Here is a 15,532-nt window from a genome sequence, read left to right as displayed (position 1 = left end):
ATGGTAAAAAGAAAAAACAAGAAGAAGAAAGAGTTCCTTTTGTGGCGTTCTGAACTCGCGGAGTAAAGTAACTCTGCTCTGCTTTTTTAACTCAAAATCAGTGAAACGTTTTTCAAGATTGGCAGAAAATATCAGAGGACATGGGATGGCGAGGTGGAAAGCGAAGACTGTGATTATTGCATTCTTAATCCTGGTTTGTTTATTTGTGGGATTTTGTGTCACTCTCCATTCTGTGCTAAACCATTTGCTTTGGCGCCTTCAGACAGAAACTGGTGTTACGCAATATTCAGAGGCCAGTGCAAGCACAGTCATGCAGTGATTTAGAAATGGCTTTTTATCTTCAAGTTGCAAAACAACACCTCGGTGACACCGAGGCTCATCCACCGCTCGCTTACCAAAGCATTTTACAAACCAATCAATATTAGAAAAGCAGCAGAAAATGAAACATATTTTCACTGTTGCGGTGACCACACAGCTCCTGTTCAAAGCCCTGAGTTTTAAATTGCATTTATGAGGAGTTTTATCGTGCACGGTCTGCCTGTCTTTCTTCCTTTTGTTTTTATTACACATCCATATGTGGGGAATATAAACACAAATCGCAAAGAATTCAGAAACTCACATCACAAACAACATGCAAACAAGGTAGATTAAAATTCTGCTCTTAAAGCTCCAGTAATGATAATAAGGGTCTGTCAGTAACTCCACTAATTTGGTCAGGGCTTAAATATCAATATTGGATGGATTTTAATTAAATTTGGTACCAATATTCATTGTGCCCTGAGGTTGAATTTTAAAGAGTGGTGTGATCGCTGGACCATCCTCCAGCGTCATCATAGGGTCAAAATGTGACCTTCTCCCATACCTTACATCTCAGACCCTATGGCCATATAGTCCCTCCAGCTTCAATGCTAATCAGAGGCCTGGCACGCGACCGTACCTGCTAAACATCGGGATGTTAATATCGTCTTTGTGAGCCTTAAAGCAAAACCTAACCCAACATGCAAATGTGAGGAAATGCTTGTTAGGTTAATTGATGATTCCAAGTTGGCTGCAGGTGTAGATGCGAGAGTGTATCGGTCTTTCTCTGTGCGTGTTGATGTGCCTCTCCAGCGTGTAGCCTGCCTCTGGCCCTATGTCAGCTGGGAAAGGCTGCAAATTTTCTCACCCATTTCCCCAAAGTGATATATACACCGATGAGCCCTGTGAACTGGAAACCAATCTGAGTGCACCACCTCACAGGATGTCTCAATACCTAAAAATGCATCTGGAGGAGAAAAGAGCAAGGAGAGCAGAGGCCTGCAGGAGCTGTGATGGAGGATGGACAGTTGAATGCTTCACAAATGTAAACCGTTTATCTGAAGAAGGCATGTGACACACAGATGGGACATCCAAATAGGGGCAGGAAGACGAATTTATCAATAAATATTTCCTTTTAAGTCATTTCAGTTATTTAGGGTGATCTACTTCATGATCTTTGTGCCTTTCCACGTTTGCGTTTGTGTAATTGTTTTAAAAAATGCACGACATCTGTACATTCGTGTCACACTGAGGCACATTGTGCATTTGATTAAAAGCAGGCCTGGATCTACAAGTGTCATGAACACTGTTATGCTTATCTGACATCGGAGATAAAATACAGCAGTAGGCTGTGACAAAACAATAAACATAGGATACAGCTGCGCTACATGTCACACTGCTGTCACATTGCTGTCACATTGCTTTTGAAATGACAGCTCAGAAGCAAGGGTGCCTCATTTGTCTGTTGCTTCCACTCCTCCGCTCACATCTCTGGTGGGAAGAACTTTCCATGCGTCTTTCTCATTGAAGAAGAAGAGGCACAGAAAGAAACTGAGGGTGTACAGTCTCAAAAGATGAAGAAGGGTTGTTTAGCTGCCTCTTGTTTTTTCTTGTTCTACCAAAAAAAATGCAGCTGGAGCCTGGGGAGTTCAGGGGTGTCCCATGGTGTCTGGTACCATATTAACAGAGTATTCTTTGGGTCCAGTGGGTTGCCAGGTGGAGCCTCCATGGAAAGGATTTGCCCCAGTATATCCCACGGGTGCTTGATCAGATTGGGCTATGGAGAGCATGAAGACTGGGTCACTGCCTCGGACACACTTTGTGTCCTTTAACTGTTGAGTGGTGGTTCAGTTTCCTGCAGAGGAGATGGGAGGTGCTGCCTGCCATCGGGGGCATGGTTATTGGGCAGAGAGTGCGTGTAGTGCGTGTCAAAGTAACAGCCACATGAAACAAGATTTCCCAACTATAACAACATGATAGCGATGACTATTAATAACTTCATATCCGTGGTTTTAATAATATATTTAATAATAACGTAAATATGCAGTATTACAGGAGTTTGCCAAGGATCCAATGGCTAAACTATCTTCTGATTTCTTTAACGTGGTCTGAGCAATACTTCTGCGGGCATCCTGCAGGTCTTTCAAAGGTTTGTTTTTTGTTTTGTTTTTTGGACATTGGCTCCTTTTTTACTTAGTTTTAGTCCGGTCCTTGTACGTGACCATTATCAGAGGAACGGTTGTTTTTAAGCCACTTAACACTGAGCCATGTATCATTCAAGCATAAAGAAGGCGCAACAGATAAAACAGTATTGTGTCGACAGAGAACAGAAAACTTACCAAAGAGCCCATTTTAAATTGGATCTTTAGGCACTTTGTCACTAGCAGCCTGCCACAAAAACACATCATTTGTTCCCCTTTCTTTAGTCGAATCTATAAAAATTCCAAGAATAACACAGCTTTACCATATCGTGATTGACAAAGAGCTGAAAACTTGGCGAGAAGTCTATCTACAGAAGATGAAAAGCATCTGAAAGTCAAGTCATTAAAAAAACAGAGAGAAAATCCAGCAAAGACCTGACCCAGGACCTGAGAGACACATTTGGCCCTTCAGCTGTCCGTCTACTGTTCACTGAAGCCTCATCAGAAATGGCCTCAGTGAAAGGGTGCAAGTCATTCTTAAGGAAGGGAAGCAGGGAGAAAAGGCACAAGAACTCGACTGAAAACCGATGGCCACAGGTCTCCTGCAGTGAGGGTGTTCAGGCATCTGTAAAACGCAGTGGAAGCTTGGTCATGGAACAACAGGCAGCCAACATCCGAGGAAGACATTTCAATGTCCTTTCAGAAGTGTGAAGAACTGAAAACTACGTCAAGAAATTACAGGAAAGCTTGCATAAAAGAGTTCAGAATAAAGTTGGTCATAGCAATATTGATATTCAAGCTCATTACAGTTGTACAGACGCCATTTATGCCTTATATGCTGTATCTGTATACATGTAAAGTGCTGTACCTATTCCCAGTTTCATAGCAAAATCTAAAGGAAGGACGGATGGCCCAAGACTTTTGCACAGCACTGGGCACACATACATTTCACTGTGTTTAGCGTCCTCCACTCCCCGCCCTTAAAACAGTCCTGGCCGCCTGATGTATTGCATTAAGTTCCAAACTCGCCACAGTGCACATCACAAACTTTGTCATAATGCCAGCTGCTTCCTCCACCAGCTCAGAAAATCACAACAAAGACTCGAAGTCGTAAGGTGACTTAAACGAGTTGGCATGGGAACCGAGCTTTTGGTACTCTGACTGGCTACATCGCACTATATATATTGGCAGTTTCAGCTGGACAGGACTGAAAACTGCTGCTAAACACAGTAAAGCCTGCCTCAAAAAAAATCATAAAAAAATCTGGCACACACTTACTTATGATGGGCTTATGATATCTTCATCACCTGCTGCATAAGGAAAGCCCAGAGCATCATCAAGGACACCAGTCAACCAGCCCACACACTTTTCTCACTCCTGCCATCTGGAAAACGCTACCGAAGCATTAAATCAAGCAGCAGCTATTTCAAAGACAGTTTCTCCCCACAGGTAGTGAGAATAATGAATACTTCCCACAAACAACCCCCCCCCCCCAAAAAAAAGCTACAAAAAAAAGAAAAAAAAGCACACATACATAAACTAAAACAGTACCTAAAGCATGCAGCTCAGAGTTTCATTTGCATTTTCTGAAGTATCACTCAGTTATACTATCTGGCACAAAGTGAGGTTTTATTAAGATGGGTATTGTTTGGCATCTGCTTTTGGAGTAAATGTGACTGAAGCAATTGAAACAAATAAAACATAAGAACTAATTAAACTCTGACTGTAGTTTCATTTGTTTGACCCGCGGCGTCTTTAAACAGCGAAACCATGGTTTCAGCGAGCATTATGCAGACAGCAGAAAATGTCACCGCGATGCTGTCAATTTTCACTCAGCTGTCAACTCCAATTTGTGACCTCGCACCATTAAGGCACGCACTTCAGCTGCATCTACAGTAATGGAAAGAGGTGACTGCCATGTAACAGCATCTTGTAAATGTTAGGGCATTATCATTATATTTATCCTGCCTACACAACCACTCAGTCTGCATTTCACAGACCAAAGTACATACACTCCCCAAAAACACTGCCAAAGAATTCAAAGTTTCAGGTAAACTGTCACAGACAACTAAAAGCATTTCATTTCCAGATCGCCTCTCGTGTGCAGGGTACATTTCCTAAAGAGGTGCAGGGTGTCATATGGCAACATGAATCACACCTTCAGACATCCAAGCAATGAATCAAGCCCTGTGCAGATTTTTAAGCTCATTAGTATTCCCTTTGAACATGTTCTGCTATCTGTAAATAGAGGGTGGGGGAAGAGATCTTACAATGATCATTTTTGCCAGTCGGAGCAGGGGGGAGAAAAAAAAGTGTCAGTGTGCGAGTCGGCTCCCGAGATGCTCGCTGTCATCGCCCATCTTCCTCTCGTCAGCAGCGGCGCTGACAGTGTGTTTATGCAGAGCAAGTGCATCAGCGACAAAGAGGCAGCGGGTCAGCGATTGAGTGGTCAGAGCAGATATTAGACTACAAAGTGAATATTATCATTCAAGTTAAGCTCTCCTATGAGTCAACTTAAATTAAAAAAAAGACACTGCTGCCAAACTGAGAATGCATTATTTATTTATTTATTAAGTTGCTTTATTTAGCCACTTTGTTAGGTACACCTGATAACCACTTTTAAACACAAATATCTAATCAGCCAATCACATGACAGCGATTCACTTCATGTAGGCATGATCAAGATGACCCTCTAAAGTACATTTAGGAATATGTAATAAAGGGGATTTAAGCGATTTGGAATGTGACATGGCTCTTGGTGCCAAGCAGGAGTATTTCAGAAACTGCTGCAGTTCATGGGCTCAGACATCAGAGAAGAATGGCCAGACATTCAGAGAGGCAACAATATCCCAAATAACCGCTCATTACAACCAAGGTATATACAGAAAATAATTTCTGGGAGCACAACATGTCGAAACTTGAAGCAGATTGGCTACAGCAGCAGAAGATGACACTGGCTACCACTCCTGTCAGGTAAGAACAGGAAACTGAGGCTTCAGTTTACACATGCTCACCAAAATTGGACGACAGAAGATTGGGAAAATGTTGCTTGGACTGACGAGTCTTGATTCCTGCTGCAACATTCAGATGGTAGGATAGGAATTTGCCAGAAAACAAAATGAAAGCATTGATCTATCCTACTGCGATGATGTGCAGGTCACTTTCTCGCCACACTTTAGGCCCTCTGAGGAATGTTGTCAACACCTTGCTGCACGGTGAAGGATTAAATATGAACAAGGTGTACCTAATAAATTGTCCAGTTACTTGTTAGCTGTTCTAAACGTTCACATCTGTTACAGAAAACAGTTCAGCTTTAATTAAAAGCTAAGCATAAGCACTGTTACTGTAGCTGACAGCATTAGGTCACTATATTTGAAATGAACACTGTATTTGCAGAACGTGCTCCTCCACAAACCAAATCAACTACACACAAACGCAATTGAGAGGCGGCTCTTAAAATTTAGTATGAACGTGAATTAAAATTAAAAAATGTGAATTATTCATGTGTGATTTTGGACTTTGCTGTGCTGCAGAACTTGAATTTCACAACCTATGTCCAAGTGCACGAAGAGGATTATGCTGCTGTTGCTTAAACTATAATCACATACATTCACTTAAGATAAACTTATCTGCGTGTAGGCAGCTTAGCCGGATTTGTCTTTGAATGTTTTAAACACCTTGTGTGGGTAAAAAAAAAATCATTATCCTGCAGGTTCTGGGATTTTTCTCTAATTAAGACACACTTGCACAGTAACGACATTTATGACTTTACACACTCCTTCGTAAGCTGCAACAGGAATTAAGTGGATGTGTTGTGTTAAAAATAAATCATCTTGAGACTTGAGGATAATGGTAATAAATAAGATTGGGTTTAATCCCAAACCGGACTTTCAGATGCTGCATTTTGGTATACGCGTTCAGGAGCACAACAAATAAAATGTGAATATATTCGTAGCGTTAATCCTCCTCTCCTAAGAGGAGAGACGATATGAATAATTCAGAAGCAAAACTGCTGGTCAACCACCACATCAATGGCTGGTAAATAATTCAGCCAGCAGAGTGGGTGAGGAGCTGCTTGCCCCTGATTTTGATTGAGAGACACTGGGACAGAGCCTACTTATAGATTCTTGATGGGTTTTACCACATCAAGAGGAGAGGACAGGCAAGGAAGGAGAGGAGCCCACAAATAATTCATAGGAAAGAGCTGCTGATGAGCAAGATGATGAAATCTAGAGTTTGTACACTCAGATTGTATAATAAATTTGTCAATAGATGCATTGCCGTTTTGTGTTTTCTGCGGTCTCGGGTGCAGAATAGTAATGATATATTTCCATTTGGTCCCAGGGAAACTTGGGGAAGCTTCTGTGCTCTGGTTAGTCAAGGTCAGGGGCAGATGAATGAAAACATTTCTGATATGTAGATGGAAAACATGAAAATCAACATTTGCATGGCTATCACTCTTATCCTCATACAAATGCCCAACAGCAGCGTCTTTAAAGATAATAGAATGCCACCTTTTGCCTTTCAGTGTACACTTCCTTCTTTCTCTAGAAAAGAGATTCTGGGATTTACCTGCACACGTGCATACTTTAAGACAAGTTTCATCATATTAAGTTAACCCCCGCTATAATGATTTGCATAATGCTGTTTTATGTAGTGGATATGCAGGTGTGCACACAGCCACTCGTTTGTACACTGCAATAAATAATTGATATTTCTGCTGGTCACAGACTCATCCCTCAACACACAAACACACACAGAAATTCAGGATCAGCATTTAAAAGTGACTGAATTTGAAATATGAACCCAAATATCCTTCCCAGGACCAAGTCTCCTTTTTAAAAAGCCACACTGGCTGTGAATCGCAGCCACTTCTTAGCACTCCTTGGTGTGTAAAACCATGCTGCATGCTCATAACATGAAATGGTAGAGAAATAAAGTCTGACAGTTTAAAATGAACGCCTGATGGCAATTCAGGTCATACACTCTCGCTGACACTTGTGCCGCACTTCAGCAGCTAATGACATGCCAATCAGAACTATTTGCAAATCAGACCCATTTGCAAATCAAGTCCCAGCCAGATGATAATAACTAGACTGAAGGATTGTGAATGCACAAGCTGCTAGATGAATCGTGCCAGATGTATAATTTAAAGTTTTTAGATACAAGATCATTTGTAAAGTTTTACCTTCCTCCATTGCCGACTACTACGAAAACACACAGTTTTCATATTTCTCCTTTCTCAGAAGTAAAAGCACAAGCCCTTAAGATGCCATTTTGCTCTCTTACAAATTTACTGCTTCAGAAAGTCCGAGCTCAACATTTTAAGTGTGATTGTCTGAACATTTGTACCAACCAGCCTCCCTAACAAGAGAGTTTCCATGAAAACATAAAAGACAGCTCATTTCCGCAAGTTCTCATCCTGAAAGCGGAGACACAGTAGGGGAAATTTATGGCAAAAATTCAATAATGTGCTTTACAACACCCAAAGTGGGAAACATGTGGCCCTGATGCAAGCGCAGAGGTGATGTTTAACTGTATAATGGATGGTTTTGTATTAATGATATAGGTACTATAAGGGAATAAAGGTAAGGTTTCTTTCCAAGTACTCTGGTGAGATGACATGCACATCGAATCAAGCCATAAATAAAGCTTTGCAAATGCACAGTAGAAGGATAACATGTAAGAATAAAAAAGGCTTTTTAAGGAAAAGTCTCCAAAATATTTTTTTCCCTTGAGACTGAACTTGTAATTCTATACAAGCAGATTTTACAGCCCGGTCAACACTGAAACTCCAGTAATGCTTCACTCCCTCATTCATTTAGGGGCCTGGTCTCGTTAGCCTGAAGTAACTGCCCAGAGGCAGTTCCAAGATAGGTGTTGAGTGGCAAGGCTTACTTCCAGAAGGACTTTGATAAAACTAAAAAGCAAAGTTGACTGAAGTGGTTGTGCCATAGATTGACTAACTGAGTATTTTCTTTCCTTTTTTAAAAAGCACTGCAACACCCACACTGCTGAACATGAAGGAAAACATGTCTCTCAGTTAAATATCTGAAAAAGCATGCTTGACAACAGGTTTTTAATTCTGCTGATTACTGGAATTATTGTGTAAAAAATATCAATTAGCTTGGCTGGTAGAATAAATTACAGGCTGTGGCGGGTGCTGCAGGCAGAATGCACTCTGATTGATTAGTTATTAACTGATTTTGCTAGCTAAATGCTTTATGTATCTGATTGACCACTTACATCCATTTTACCTTGTATGTGCATCTCCACTGACGTTCTCCTCTCAAATTGACTGCTAACCAATCTGCCCCTTTTTTGCATCACACTGGTTTGTACTGATGGATTCTCTGCTGCACTAACTGTGCATTACAACCGTGTAAAATAAAATACTGGCAGCCGCCAGTGCTACCCTTAGCCTCCTAGTAGATCCACCTGTGATATAAATGTGAAAATTCAAGGTGAATGTTGGAAAATCAGCCTGAGATTCAAACTCATGTAAGATTTTTAGTAGATTTTGAGTATTTGTTGAATTTCGAAATCCTGCGTTGATTTTCAGAAAACTCGACCTCCGACCTTGACCTTGAGGCCTCGAGGACACCACTGGTCTAAGATTTTTAGTTGATGCACGTATGGTGTCATTTGGAAATCCTCTGCCACCCTATTCTCGGGTTATTGTATTCAAAATCTTGGATGTCCACGCCACCCGCAATTCCCCACAAACCTCTTGCAGCTGAGGGGTAAAAAAAAACAAAAAACAAAAAAATCCCCATGAAATCCCTGCTTTGAAGAAAAGGGAGGAGTAAGGGTCTAAATCAAAATCTATATCTGGAGACTTGTATTCAAGTCTGGACACTTTGGAGACCTTTTGGTTTTCTGTCGCTGTTTGGATAGATTTGAGAATGTCATCGTTTGGGTTAAAATAAACTCTCTAGAAGCTTCTCTACTGTCATGAATAACTGAAATCCAACCTCATCTAACATATGATTTGTAGTACCAAGTTTAAAAAAAAACAGGTTACAGCCATGATATGTGCTAACTGTATTTTCAAGGCGTTTAAAGCTTCTGCAGTCAGAAAGCTGGTTTAGATGATCTGAATGGCTGTTCAGTCTCCTGCCATTGTTAGTTTTTATACACATCGTGTTTTGCTGCAATCACTATTTGAACAACAATGTTAGCATTTCTATTTTTCAAGATCTTTTCAGTAGTAAATCTCAGTGAAAAATGTCTGAATATTGTCTGTACTGTAGCTACTGAAATCTCTACATACAGGAAAGCAGTAAGAAGAAAGCGTAAGGACTGATATGTTATTATTTTTAACTGATATGAAGCAATAATAAAGCACTTCCATTGAGAATTAGTCTGACTCAGTATAACTTTTACTAAATGTGTCGGTGCAGGGTCTTTTCTTCTTGTTTTTTTGTTCATTTACTCATATCTTGAATTCATTGAAACAAAGCCGGATAAAAATCTAAAAACAGGACTGATGTAGATGGTACCCATCGTGACTACACACGAATAGGCAGGGGTCAGCATTTACCCTGCTGCATCAGCACAGAATCTGTATTTTTATTTTGTCTGCATGTGCCGGAGGCTGTGCTGGCACACACCACGAAGACTTGGCGAACAGAGCGTGTGCAGAAGGGCAAATGTTGTATTTAAACACGAGTAGGTTTTAACTACAAAAATCAGACTGTCAAGGGCTCTCCTTTCCACATAAAACTGCTTATTGAACAGCCATCACAGTCAACCAGACAATTGTGGAACATCCAGAATTAGCCAATTTAAAATTGACTTTAGGAAGCAAAAGTAAAGGGGAAACTGGCAGCACAATTTCAAAGCTGGAACGCGGCGGTGTTTGGGCCAAAGCGGCGTTGCCAAGTTTGTCCTGAATTACTGGAGACTGATGTCTCCAAGAGGCTGATCAAGAGGCGTCTTTTGCTTTCTGTATTACTTCTGCTTTATCTGTTCAAACATGTACATTTTTGGAGAAAGTCACAAACGCACTTTCCCTCTGCATCCTTCCACGTTTGCAATCAGACTTTAGTTTATGGTCCGCTTAGCCAAACGAGCAAACTAATTAATGTCACGAAAATTCTTGCTGATCACGATAACAGCATTTGTTTTCACACTTTAGTGGAAGACTTTTTGCTTTACAGTGAAAATGATATTATTAGCAGCAAACACAAAAAGGCGTCTGTGTTTAACTCTGTTTAATTAACAGAAAAACTTTTATTGTCAGGCATTTATCTGGATATTCATACTCTATTCATACTCCCTGGGACTCGGTGCCATCTGTGATTTGCTAACATTTGTGTGCTGTGTAGTCAGCGTCGATATTCTTGAAACACCTGAGCGAGTAAAGGAAGCTTTGTTCCAAGAAACACGTTTGTGGGCAGAGTTGTCTGAACATTTTATTGCACAAATTATGTTCATCAGATTCACGCTGACCCGCAGATCTAAAGTAGGCTGTGATGTGTCAACACGTTTTTCAGCAGTCTGTCTCATACAGGTCACGCAGTAGATGCATATTTTAAAGTATCCCAGATGTTTACACATGAGGCGAGCTGCTTACATTTTATTTGCACCATAAACTTGCAAACATGGCCCAATATGTGTTTTTACATTTATGTTCATACTGAGGGGGACACAAAACTTTAAAACACATTTTAAGAGAAGCCATCCAATAGCTCTCAAAGCATTTCATTCAAAACTGTGAACTGCACACCTCAATGCCTCTTTGTGACAGCTGATGAGAGAGCAGTGGATACCGCTTGTGCATGCTAAAAAAAATCGTTTTACGAGGATGCTGCAATGGTGCCTAACTCTGTACGCAAAACTAATCTCAAAATGTATTTTTTAAGCTTCAGACTAGAGATGTCAAATTCATTTCATATGAAGAGGTCTAAGGAGCTTGGAAAGAAAAGCCTCTGGACTTCTTTAAGTTGCTTGAAGATGTTTCAACTCTCATCCAAGAAGCTTCTTCAGTTCTAGGGTCAAATGAGGAAGAGTCCCAGATTTAAGCTCTATTCCAGTGTCCCCCCAAGAGGGACATGGACCCCCTATTGATCCTCTACCTAATTACACGAGCCAAGGTGTGAAAATGGCTGTAGGTTACAATCAGCCAAGGTTTCGGGTTAACCCACTGTGAATCTAGCCCCATCCTATCGTGTGATTTACTGAGGTCAAAAGGCCCAGGATGTGGGTGGGCGTTAAGGCGTCTGGGAAGGGATCTCAAAACTGGATTATAGATGGCAGACAGTTGGTGTCGTAAACCCCGCCTCTGTTCAAAGATGGTCGTTCACAGTGGACATAGATGGTTTCTTTCATATCAAGATCCACATACAGCCCACTTTGATCTTAAGTGGGCCAGACAACTGACACTCCCCTTTCAAATGTGCAGTTTAATTCCCCTGTTGAACTGCACATTTAATCTCTGAGATAGTTTAATTGTCCTAGATTTTCCATGTGATATAGAAACTCTGCTATGGTAAAAGAAAGAAATCTGTCAGCGCGACTCTTTGGGCTTCAATTTTAAAAAATGTGTAAAATTACAGAAAAAAAAATCACATGGCTCATTGCCCAGAACGTCCTGTAATTATAAACAGAAAGTTTCTGTAAATTCACAGGAAATGTCCATTTTTTGGACCCCTTGTAAAAAAACAAAACAAACAAAAAACAGAAGCTTATATTGTCATAGAGAGAGCAGGAACTTTTCTGTTATTTAATAGTTTATCTGTTTTTTTAATTACTGTGCTATAGTATGAATGCCCAAATTATTTACGCTCCCTGTCATATTTTCCAAAGACAGATTGGAGTCTGTGCCAGGCTGCTTCTGTTCCCTGGACCTTATGTTTGACACCCTCTGTCAGGGGTAGACATTGTTCAAACACAGGTAAGAGAAATAAGACACTGTAGACCGACTCAGAGAGTATTAGAAAACGCGCGCACGGGTGTGAATGCCTCTGAGAAGACACACACATCGAGTGCAGGCTTGGTTCTTTATTTATAGTGAAAGTAAATTACATAGTACTTCCTCTTTTAACAGAAAGGGGAGAGGTCAGGCATTATCTCAGCTTATCTGACCTTCCACACATACACTGAAAATAACAATGCAGAAGTATATCATGCTTATCTGACATCACACACTGAGGTAAGGAATGCATTATGTTCTCTTTAACAATAAGCTTGGTTATGTGAAAATATATGAACACACAGAATATAAGGCACACTTGATTATATTGTATTATAGAGATTTGGTTATATTGTATAATGTAGAAAATCTCTTAACACCCTCGCTTTGGACATTACTTTGTGTACAGCATCACTGCATGTTGCAAAGTTGCTTTGGAATAAAATTGATCAAAGTTCACGCTAATTTTATTGAGTAAGTTCTATAAATGTATTTATTTCAGTAATTTAACAACTGGCTTTGTTTAAAAACAGCCAGCAGCCACCAAGTCTGTGTTATATGTCTTTTAATTTAGTTTATTCCAAATACTAGCACGTTAGATATTCAAATATAATTGAAATAACTAACTTTTCACAGAACTCTTATTTTTATTGTTCCAGGGATTTTGTCTGAAATGTAAGATCGTACAAAGACAGATTATTATTCAAAAACAACAGAAAAAAAACTGTGACTCTGAAATGACACCTCACATTGTGTGCAGTTCCTGAAAATCAGATGTACCTCAGTAAGTTTCTTCACACGCCAAAGATTTGATTCTTAGATGAGAGAGTAGAGAGTAATGTGATAATGAGCTACATGTCAGTGTTGTGCCCAAGTGTCACTTTTTATCACTGTTTGTGATGCCACAAATGAGGTCGCAGACTTTCTCCTTTTTAAAACGCGGCATAAGGAAGAATACAAGTGACACTTGAAGAGAAAGGAGAAAAGAGACGAGGAAAAAACTTAAGAGAACCAGCATTTTTCACCATGTAAACAAACTGAACAATTAGTCATTGGTATATTTCACAGGGAAAAAGCATAAAACTCAAAAAAAAATTTATAAATCAATCACAGTATAAAGCATCTTTTTTGGCACTTTAAATACCAACAGTTAAACTTAGACAACATTAACAACATTTAATAGACTCCTCAGAAAAAATTTGTTGATTAATCAACGTCTTTAAATATCAATGCAGCCAGCGCTACTTCAGTTCTGTCTTGATTAAACTGAAAGAGACTGAAGAGCACAACTTTCCCTTCCATATGCGTATACAAAACCTGAAATAGACGGCAAAGCAGCAAAAACACCCCTAAAGCAAAGAATACAGCAGGCATCAACAAAAACAGGCATAGGTGGGTTTCAAAGCGGCTTGCACAGGAAGGTAAGTAGGTTTTCAGCAGCTTAAATAAGTAACTTATATAAGACTCGCCAGCTGGATGCACAGAATGGTATCAGCTGATCCACAAGCCTATGTGCATTATCAGCAGTTATCAGCTGGTGCACTGCAGTTGTTAGGGTTCACTTGACTTTTGGGCGGGCCTGAACTACAGTTATGGTCAGTTTATAAACTGCCAAATATAAAGTACTCTAGGCAGTATGGGTCTGTTCTGGGCCCACCTCTCCTTATGTATGTAAATTGGGGGTAAAACCTGAGGACAGCAGTGAAGACCCCCTTAAACAACACCCAGCACTTTCACAAGGTTGCATGGAAGGCCAGGGGAAACGTGAGCAGCAGACCTCCAAATGGCATTGCAAAAAGCCTGTTTGAGCAACGTGACATGCTGTAAGACCAACTGACTTCACACAGATTTCCTGCTCTGCGGTAACATAGCAGTGATGTAACATATAGGTATATATGTGCATGCAGTAGAAGCTAAAACTGGAAAAGATGGCAACTCACTGGCTTAATTAGGGAAGCTGCCAGCGACTAAATTACCAGTCAATTAAAAGTCAGTAAGACTGTAAAAACAATCAAAATTAAACGTAAACTAACGAATTAGATCTGCATGTAGGAGTCATCTGAAGCAGCTAAACAGCAAATCCTCAAATATACTCATATTTGAAATGTTGCTGAAAATTTTTGGCTTTCTGCACAGTGCAAAAAAATTGCAGACATAGCTGTTTGTATCGATCAAAGTGCTGCAGAACCCCATGGCTACCACCAGTTCTGCTTTCACTTTTGCCTCTTTACAATGAGAGATGGATGCTGCCCGGTATATTGATTTCAAAAGGTGATCTAATCCCTTAATTAGAGATCCCTTAAGGTCTATTTAGGCTTTCTTACTATCTATTCATTTTCTTCCACTTATCCAATTCAGGATCGCAGGGAGGGGGCTGGAACGTAACACACAGAGAGACAAACAACACTCACATTCACACCTATGGGCAAGTTAGAATCACCAGTTAACCTCACTAACTGCATGTCTTTGGGTACAACATGCAAACTCCACACAGATGTTGGCTTCGAACCCAGGACCTTCTCACTACGAGGCAACACTGACCATCGTGCTGCCTCGGTGTCAAACTACATGTATGCCATTTTTTTTATGCACTGCACAGAGAGCCAAAAATTTCTGCAACATTTCAAACATGAACATATTTGAAGATTAAATGTGCTTAGCTCAAATGACTCCTACATGCAGATCTGTTAGAGTGTGCTTAATTCTGGCTATTTTTAAGACTCTTTCTGACTTTTAATTGACTTTTAATGGAGTCAAATGACCAAAACAATTTACTGCCAAAAATGACTGCAGATTTAAGCAGTGTGTTTTTGCAAAGACAAAAGTACAGCGTGGTTCTTGCAACTGTCGCCAATGTTTCTGTTTATTGTGTTGTTGTTCCGTTTGATAATCGTTTCCTTATGAATGCTTCTCATCCTTAGGTCTCTCTTGTAAAACAGACACCCGAGAGAGAATCTTAATGAGACTGGCTGATGAAATAAAGATTTCATAAAACAAATGTGCCACCGTTAGACACAAATCTTTAGCCATATGTCATGAAGTTGATGATATTACTGAAGATTCAATGAGCAAAACGCTGATCATCGTTTGGTTTTTAATTCTGGCTGAGTCAAAGACAGCAGACTGACAAAAAAAAACCCAAAAAAGTGTGCTAAAATAGCCGAGTGTGCTACATATA

General features: G+C 40.2%; 1 protein-coding gene across 1 annotated transcript in view; it reads right to left on the bottom strand.

The window, feature by feature from the left end:
* gpc5a (glypican 5a) overlaps positions 1-15,532 on the bottom strand; it is a 141,904-nt gene that overhangs the window by 56,196 nt on the left and 70,176 nt on the right. The gene's annotated exons all lie outside the window — the stretch shown is intronic.

The sequence above is a fragment of the Astatotilapia calliptera genome, chromosome 1 (assembly GCF_964374335.1).
Source record: "Astatotilapia calliptera chromosome 1, fAstCal68.1, whole genome shotgun sequence".
Classification (NCBI taxonomy): domain Eukaryota; kingdom Metazoa; phylum Chordata; class Actinopteri; order Cichliformes; family Cichlidae; genus Astatotilapia; species Astatotilapia calliptera.
This window is presented reverse-complemented; position numbering and strand designations above follow the sequence as displayed.